This window comes from Octopus bimaculoides, chromosome 9 (assembly GCF_001194135.2).
Source record: "Octopus bimaculoides isolate UCB-OBI-ISO-001 chromosome 9, ASM119413v2, whole genome shotgun sequence".
Taxonomy (NCBI): Eukaryota; Metazoa; Mollusca; class Cephalopoda; order Octopoda; family Octopodidae; genus Octopus; species Octopus bimaculoides.
Window position 1 is genome coordinate 20,066,956 of NC_068989.1, and position 8,915 is coordinate 20,075,870.

Genomic DNA, 8,915 nt, shown 5'->3' on the forward strand with positions numbered 1-8,915 from the left:
GTCGAGCACCAAACAGTTTTAACAGAGCGTCCATATCTCTCTGATGTTGTTGCATTTGCTTGTCCATTTGTTCCCTAAACAATTTAATAAGTTCTACTGTCTGTTTTTCAGCCATTGTTATTACGATGAATAATTTTACGGTAAAGTAAGCATGTATCCTACCGGCAACGCCAATAAACTCTGTTATGTTTCCCTCGGATGACTTGTAGAGATAACACAACGAGTTATACAATTTAATTATTACATTTATTGTTCAATTACATACAAAGAACGCACTCACCCAATGTTCGTTATGAATAAACAAAAGTCATGTCCGCCATATATATATCAATGACATTTTACTACGACAGTCCCACAAGACAACAACAATGAAACAATGAACTCAGACGAACCACATGACACACGGAACGTCAGACGAATTACATATCTAACAGTCCATATAACACTAAGTCCTCCACAGAAAAGTGTTGGCAGCATATGGACTGCCTGGCCAGTAGAAATGCATCCCTTCCGCAAGAAGCAAAAGAACAGATGGTTTAAACCAGTCAAATGAAAATGGTGGCAAGCCATTATGGTCAGGTAGTAATATATAATAGTAGAGATGTATACATCATTACCTTTGCTCAGCCTTTTGGGGATAATTGCCTCTCAGCCTGTTTTTGCATGAACATTGAAAATTTTTCATGAAGAACAAATAAAAAAGAAAATATATTGCTGCTACTTATTTATTTTTTTAAGCTCTAGAGTTGTAAAAAGCAAAGGTTTACTGACTTACTGAATTAGGCTATCATAAATACAGGCTTGCCCTTTACAGGTGCCGGTGTCACATAAAATCCACTCGTACCAGTGCTGTGTAAATGCAACCATGTGGCACATGAAAAATACCAACACACACTGTAAAGTGGTTGATGTTAGGAAGGACATCCAGCTGTAGAAACCATGCTACAACAGATAATTGGAGTCTGGACAGCTCCTGTGAAACTGTTCAACCCATGCCAGCATGGAAAACAGACATTAAATGATGATGATGATGATGATGATGATGATGATTTTTTGGTCTGCAAAATAGTAGGTGAAATAAAAAGATGAAGTCCAAGGATCTTTGCAGGCAACTCTCTCTTTCTCATTCTTCCTATCTCTTGGCAAAAATCAGGTTTGTTTTTTTCATCTTAAATACATTTTCATCATCATCATCATCATCATTGTTTAACGTCCACCTTCCATAATATATAAAAATCAGATTTGTGTATGTCTGAGAGCGAAGGCCAGGAAAAAGAAATTTTTTGCCAGAGATAGATACAGCTTATCATGTGACTCAATGTCAAATGCAAGGTTCATGTCAAGTGACCTTAGCTGCAGCCAAGAAGAAAATACAAATATTTTTTTTTTTTCAGTCTTATGTTTTTATGGTTTGTTGTAGCTGTAATTTAATTTTGATGTGGAGTTATATATTAAATACAAAATAAATATATAGACAAGATAGTGTTGGTCTATTGTCAGTGGGTGCATATGACTCCATATATCTTCTAGTATATACCTACATATATACAAACATGCATACATCCAAATACTTGTGTGCGTATGAGAGTGAGAGAAAGAGAGAGGGATTTTTATAAGTTATCTGTATGCTAAATTAATTAGTACATGCCCCTATGTTAACGAATGAATTATATCGCTAATAAATGTGTTTAGTCATTATAAATAATCTTACAGCTAAGTCCTTATACACAACGGTTTCTACATTTAGACATTTTGTATGTGTAAAAGTGTTTTGTCAAGCATGTGAAAACTTAATCAGCGAAGAGCGGAGAGAGAGAGAGAGAGAGAGAGAGAGAGAGAGAGAGAGAGAGAGAGATTGTTGTAGTGGAGTCTGGCATTGGTCACTCAAATATTTGAGTTGATGAGTCAACAAGTATCTTTTACATGGTTGTTTCATCTGCTGGAAATAGCAGCCAAATCTCCTTTAACATCTTACTGTCTATACACATTTATTCTTTCTACCACTATGTCAATGGCCTCTGTTCTATGGAGCTGACAAGTTTTGTGGCATCTCCATTTGAGCTCCCAAAATTCACTCATCTTTCCTCCTCTTATCACCATTATTGTGTCAACCCCCATCCTGCTGGTCTCACACCAACCACCATGTCCATTCCTGTTAATGTCTTCCCTGCAGGTCTTAAATTGCAACATTTTTAATGGTCTTGGAGGTCCTGCAAAACCCATGGGCATGGCTTCTTCCTCCTGACCCAGCAGATATATTTTATATGTGATGATTATGATCATCAACATCATTATTGTTCTATCGTTTACTTTTTCAAACTTGTGTGAGTCAGACAATTTGTCGAGTGCTCTTTTTGTGGTCTATTTTCTCCTGTTTCCAAACAAGGTTGTATTTCTCCATGGCTGGACAAGTTTTCATGGAAGATTAGGAACTGAAAGAAACTGCTTATATGACAGTGACACTCATTTCTAACTATGGCATGATGTCAAAATAAGGAAACGAGCACACACAGCCATTGTTAAGGCTGCATCCCCTGGTGAAGAAGATTGGCCTAGAAGAGTCCTGTGCTGGTGCCACATAAAAGGCACTCATTCTGGTACCATGTAAGAGCACTTGTGCAGTGTCATGTAAAAACACCCAGCACACTCTGCAAAGTGGTTGGCATTAGGAAGGGCATCTAGCTGTAGAAACCCTGCCAAATCAGACTGGGGCCTGGTGCAGCTCTCTATCTCGCTAACTCTGGTTAATCCACCCAACCCATGCCAGCATGGACAACAGATGCTAAAAGCAGATGCTAAATGATGATGATGATGATGAGACAGGCCAACCAAAGCCTGGTGAGTAGATATGGTAGATGGAAACTGAAAGAGTCCCTTTATATATATGTATGTGTATGTATATATGCATATGTATGTGTGTGATTGTGCCTCCTTGTCTTGATGCCAGACAATAGTTTTAAAACTGTCACTGTCATACAAGCAATGTCATTTGTTTCCCATCTTCTGGGGAGATATTTATTTGGAAATATGTGAGTGTTGGTAACAGGAAGGGCATTTTGGCTGTAGAATATGTGCTTCAATGAGTTGTGTCTCCCGCCCCCCCCCCTTCTAGCTTAGTAAAGTGAATGTTTAAGTAATAATCATAGGCACAGAAATGGCTGTGTGGTAAGAAGTTTGCTTCTCAACCATGGGCAAGTGTTTTTCACTACAGCCATGGGCCAACCAAAGCCTTGTGAGTGGATTTGGTAGATGGAAACAAAAAGAAGCCCATCATGTGTGTGTGTGTGCGTGGGCATGTGCATGTGTGTGTGTATCTGTGTTTGTCCTCCACAACTGTTTGACAGTCAGTGTTGATGTGTTTATATCCCTGTAACTTAGCAGTTTGGCAAAAGAGACTGATAGAATGAGTATCAGGTTTAATAAAAAGTACTGGGGTCGATTCATTGACCAAAATTCTTTAAAGTGATGCTACATCGTGGCCACAGTCTACTGACTATAAAAAACACACATGCACGCACGCATGCACACATCACGTTTCTTTTATTGGTTTTAGTCATTGAACTGTGGTCAGGCTGTGACACTGCTTTTAGGGATTATTTTGATTCCATTATTTGACTGGTACTTTTTTAAAATCAACTCTGGGAAACACAAAAGGCAAAGTTACTTGGATGGAACATAAAAGTACATGTCCTAATTCCACAAGTAATTTTGTTTGTTGCTCATTTGAGTACAAATATACACGCATATTAATTTCCAACTTACCAGTGATGGTCAGTGTTGCCAGCAAGAGTTAAGTCCAAGTGAAAGAGAGAGAGAGAGAGAGGGGGGGTGCAGCTGTCTCGTGTGTCAAGCTAAAAATGAATATTTTATCATTCTTGTTTGCCCACAGTGTAATACATAGCACTGCTACTCTCTTTCTTTCTCTCTCTCAGACCAAAGGGCAAGGAAATGAAATATTAGCCTTCAGTACTTTTGGAAATTGAACTTATTAAATTCTCCTTGTAATATTATCATAGGACATGTGCCAAGTTTTTTTTTTCTTTTTTTTTTCCCCTCACCTCCTCTTGAAAAGCTGAAATAAACATTTCTCCAGATTGACTTTCGTCTCCTGCAGCTATTAAGTCAATTTTGTTCTAAGGGACAAAGGTTATATATATATTTTTAACAACATCACCACTCAGTACCCCTGTACAGTTATCAAATTCAGGTCGAGGATGAATGATAAAATCAACCCTACTGGTGAGATGTACACTGAGATCTAACAAGGATGCTACCTACGTAAAACACAGTAAAACCCTTTAAGTTCAATTGAACCTACCTTATTCTTCTTTACCCTGTTTCTCGTTTAGAGTTCAAAATTTTACATGTAACACATTTTTTAAAAAACCTTTTGCTTTCCTCCACCTTTTTTTCTTTTTCTTTCTGAAATCACAAATTAATCAAACGTTTTTCTTTCTAAAGTTTGCTTCCGATGGATTCTGAGTATTGTGGGAAGAGGGTGGGGTCGCTAGGGTATGTGGTGGGGGTTTGGTTAGTTTTTTTTTTCTTTCTTTCTTGTTTTATGATGTCTTGTCTGGTGTTATCTATGGAACCAGCAGATGTTTCACTACAAAACAGCAGACAGATGTTTACTTGCTATAAACTTGGGTGTGTGTATGTAGGGGGAGGAGGATGGGGAGAGCGAAAGAGGGAGAAACAGAGGGAGTGAGAGAGTTGTTGGATGGGCATAGGTGGGTGGAGTTGGTTAACTCTTCATATCTCTTAGCACAGAATCACATCTAATATGCTCCATCTCTTTTGTCCCCCCACCGCCTTCATTTTCACATGTGTATGTAACATATTTTTATGTGTATGTATGTATGCATTTTGAGTGCATATGTATGTATGTGAATGTATGTGGATACTAACATATGCACACGTGAATGGAAACAATTAAATAACAACAACAAGAAGGAATTTCTTCTTCCTACACCTCATCCTACCTTTCTCAATTAAATATTATATTTGACATATTTTTAATTAGATTCCTCCCATATGTTAGAATGCCTGTCTGAAATTCCCCTCACCCATTTCACTTCTCTACTGTTTGTCCCTCATAACCCCACCCTCTCTCGTTCAGTCCTTATGAAGTAAACTGGCCCATATAATAACCACCCTCTCCAGTATTATTATTACAACTATGCTTCTTATAAAGTGGACTCACCTCTCCGTTCATCTCCCAGACCCTCCACTATCCAACTTCTATTCAAAGCCATTATCTGGAGGTGGTGGTCTTTCTACTTTCTTCCATTTTTCTTTTCTTACTCCCCCCCCCACTAGCCTCCTCTCCTCCAGCTTTTTCTGTTGTCTTCTTTTCTTTTTCCAATTTTTCTCTATGCATTTTTATCTCTCTTCCCGCCTCACCTTTGTATTTCTTCAACTGCCACTGCCACCACCACCACTAATAATACTTTTACTTATGTTTCTTCATGTTGACATGGTGGAAATGTAGCCCTTTCTTTCTTTCATGAATACCTCATTCGTCTCCAAGACTTGTGACAAGGTATGGTGCGTATGTGTGTGCATCTGTGTGTTTATTAGGAAAGTTGTTTCTCTCCCCATCTGGCATTGAACTGTTCTGGACAACAAACAAACCAGTTCATTAATATATTAAATATCGTTATTGTTGACTATCAGCTAATTAATTTATTTATTAATTAACAAAAAATAGTAGTGTTGGACAGAATGCCTTGTGGTGGTTAGTTATGTCTCTCTGTTCTAGGTTCAAATCTTACAAAGGATGGCTTTGTATTTAATTTCTATGTGAGTTAATTAAATATGTACCAGTTCTTGTTTAGCTTCTGCTCAGCTCTGATTCGCTATACCTATCATGACCATCCCACCTTTCAGTCCTATTGTGTTGCACCTTGGGAAAGTGTCTTCTACCTTCGTCCTGGGCTGGGTTAACCAAAGCCTTGTGAGTGGATTTGGGAGACAGAAATTGAAAGAAGCTTGTCATGCGTGTATATGTGTGTGTGGACACAGCCACACACACACACACATACACATGTATATATATATATATATATATGTGTGTTTGTGTCTTTGTATCCGTTTTTGTCCTCAACCAGTTTGACAACTGGTGTTGGTTTGTTTACACCCCCATAACTTAGCATTTCAGAAAAAGAGATCAATGCAATAAGCACCTGGGGTCGGTTTCTTTGACTAAACCCTTCAAGGCAGTGCTCCAGCATGTCTGCAGACCAATAACTGAAACAAGTAAAAGATAAAAGAGATTACTTATTTTTGTCTTTTGAAAAGATAGTAGGGTGTTGTTTAAAGGAGATTTGGCTGTTATTTCTAGCAATTAAGTGACCACATAAAAACTCTCCCAACAGCCCAGTAAGCACCAGACATTGTACCGAGGAACTGATTCAGTGATTACAAACCTTTTCCCCCACCCAGATTTGTGACCTCTGTGCTAAAATCAGAAATCAAAGTCAATATTTAATTTGAAATTCTCTTTCCTTCCCGTTTCGGTGTCGGATGTTTTCTGGTATTTTCTAGAAGGAATTAACATTCCCTTTGTCTAGCAATCACCGAAAATTTATTAGTGTTGCTGACACATACATACACACATGGTCACACCCACTATAAACAGCCTTTGTCTTCCAGAAAATTCCTCAAAGGTGGATAACGTGTTTTTTTTTTCTCCTCTTCTTTGCAGCATTTAAAATATACAACTTATTATTGTAGCCTCTATCGTTTTTCTTTCTTTCTACTTGCAGCAGGGACCCGCTGATAATTATCTTTTTTTACCTAGTTTACCGTTCTTCACTTTTAACTTTTTTTTGTTTTTTGTTTTCTTTGGGTGTTTTTCCAGTATCTCTCTCTAGCTCATCTTCACCATTCTCATCAGCATCACTATCGTTTCTAATACTTCTAGTATCACCCTACTGCTGTCAACTACAATGAAAATGATATAGACTATTTACTACATAGAAAACAAAGACAAAAAAAGACAAAAAAAAGAAAAGCCATGTTGGGGTTTTACAGTTTGTGAGTCATCATCATGAACAACACCTTACAATTCATGTCGTCATCTCATCATCATCATCATCTATTGGTGTAAAGCTGCTGCTGCTCTCTGCTGCACCTATGAGTTACTGCAGTGTTGATTGAGTAAGGGAGTGTGACTGACTATGTAGTTAGGAAGGTCTCTCTCTCACTCTCTCCCTCTCTCTCTCTCTCTCACCCACACACACTGATATCAGACATGAGAAGACGGGTGGTGTGTGTGTGTGTGTGTGTGTGTGTGTGTGTGTGTGTGTGTGTGTGTGTGTGTGTGTGTGTGTGTGTGTGTGTGTGTGTGTGTGTGTGTGCTTAAAACTAGATGACTCACTAGCTGACTTAGTCTGCGACTACACTTACCATTATTCCCTCGGTCTGCTATATTTCTTTCCTGGACTTTTCTTCATCTAACAGAGTAGTGTCCTCTGTCGGATGACTGTCTTTCCCCTACTCTCCCCACCCCCCGGCTGAACTTTCCCCTTAAATCTTTTACTTCCTTTTTCCTTGCCCTCTTTCCATTTCTCTTTTCTTTCTCTCTTTTATGCTTTCATTTATTTTCTATTCTTCATACATACAGATATTTGTGTGCATGTAGAAGCTTGTGTATATATGTGTATATGCAGTCATGCTCTCTCACACACACACACACACACTCACTTGGGTATGTGTGTGTGTGTGTGTGAATATATATGCTTAATCCACAACTGTGAGTCTGACAAAACGTTTTATATCACCCAAGGGTTTTATCAGGGACGACTGCTGTTGTTTAGTTGGTTAAGTTGGGAACTGATTAGAAGGATAGACATATAGGTAAAGACTAGATTGATACACAGATAGCAGTGTATGGTGTGGGTGTACACAGTGTGGAGGAGAGCGTTAATAGATGCTGGCAGTTGTGGTGATGTATGACTGGTCACTGAAGGCTGGAGATGTTGATAATGGGTGTGGATTATTTGGTGTTAGTGGTAATGGTGTAAGCAGTGGGAGTAGATGTAAGGGTGGTGGTGGTTGGGGGGGATCATGGGACAAATGGGTATGGTCTTGGTGGGGTTGTAAAGGGATTGTTGCAGGGGGGTAGGGTGGGAAGTGAGGTAAGTGGTTGTGAATAAAGAAGCACAGGCACAGAACAATCGTTTGCATGCAAATGAACATGGGCATGTGTGTACTTACAAACACGCATCTTTTATCTTGTTTCAGTCATTAGACTGCAACCGTCCTGTGGCACCACCTTGAAGGGTTTAGTTGAGTGAATCGACCCCAGTACTTATTTTTTTAAAGCCTGGTACTTATTTTTTCTGTCTCTTGCCAAACTGCTAAGTTATGGAGAAATAAGCTAACCAACACCAGTTGTCAAAGGGTGATGGAAGACAACCACAAATATACAAACACATGATGACCATTCTTTTATTTTCTGTCTACCAAATCCACTCACAAGTCTTTGGTTCGCTTGGGACTGAAGCAGAAGACATTTTTCCAAGGTGCCATATGGTGAGACTGAACTTGGAACCAGGTATTTGTGAAGCCAGTTTCTCACCACACAGCCACATAAGGCAGATACACATGTGATCACATGTGTACATTTAATAAAGTCCTTAAAGGGTGAAACAAAATATATTTTGTCAGACTTAGTTACAGATTAAATAGCTTGATTCTAAAATTTTTCTCTGATTGGACAGTATGTGCTTATTTTAGTAGTTTTGACTTATGGAGTCCCTCTAAGCGTGAGGCATTATTGTATAGTAATGCCCTTATATAAATTAAATTATATGTATTTAGGGAAAAAAATGATGGGTTTTTTTTCCTTATGAGGTTTTTTCACGCTAACTACTTGATAAATTCTTATTAAGTATTTATCCTAATATTAT

The 8,915-nt window shown here is 38.5% G+C and overlaps 1 protein-coding gene and 1 long non-coding RNA gene across 2 annotated transcripts in view; one reads left to right on the forward strand and one right to left on the reverse strand.

Annotated features, from left to right (window-relative positions):
* Positions 1-3,795, reverse strand: part of LOC128248706 (uncharacterized) — a 19,333-nt gene extending 15,538 nt beyond the window's left edge. The window contains exon 1 of the long non-coding RNA XR_008264874.1: positions 3,763-3,795. This is a non-coding gene — a long non-coding RNA (uncharacterized LOC128248706). The remainder of the gene's footprint in view (positions 1-3,762) is intronic.
* LOC128248705 (proteasome subunit beta type-2-like) overlaps positions 1-8,915 on the forward strand; it is a 44,746-nt gene that overhangs the window by 21,404 nt on the left and 14,427 nt on the right. The window lies entirely within an intron of this gene.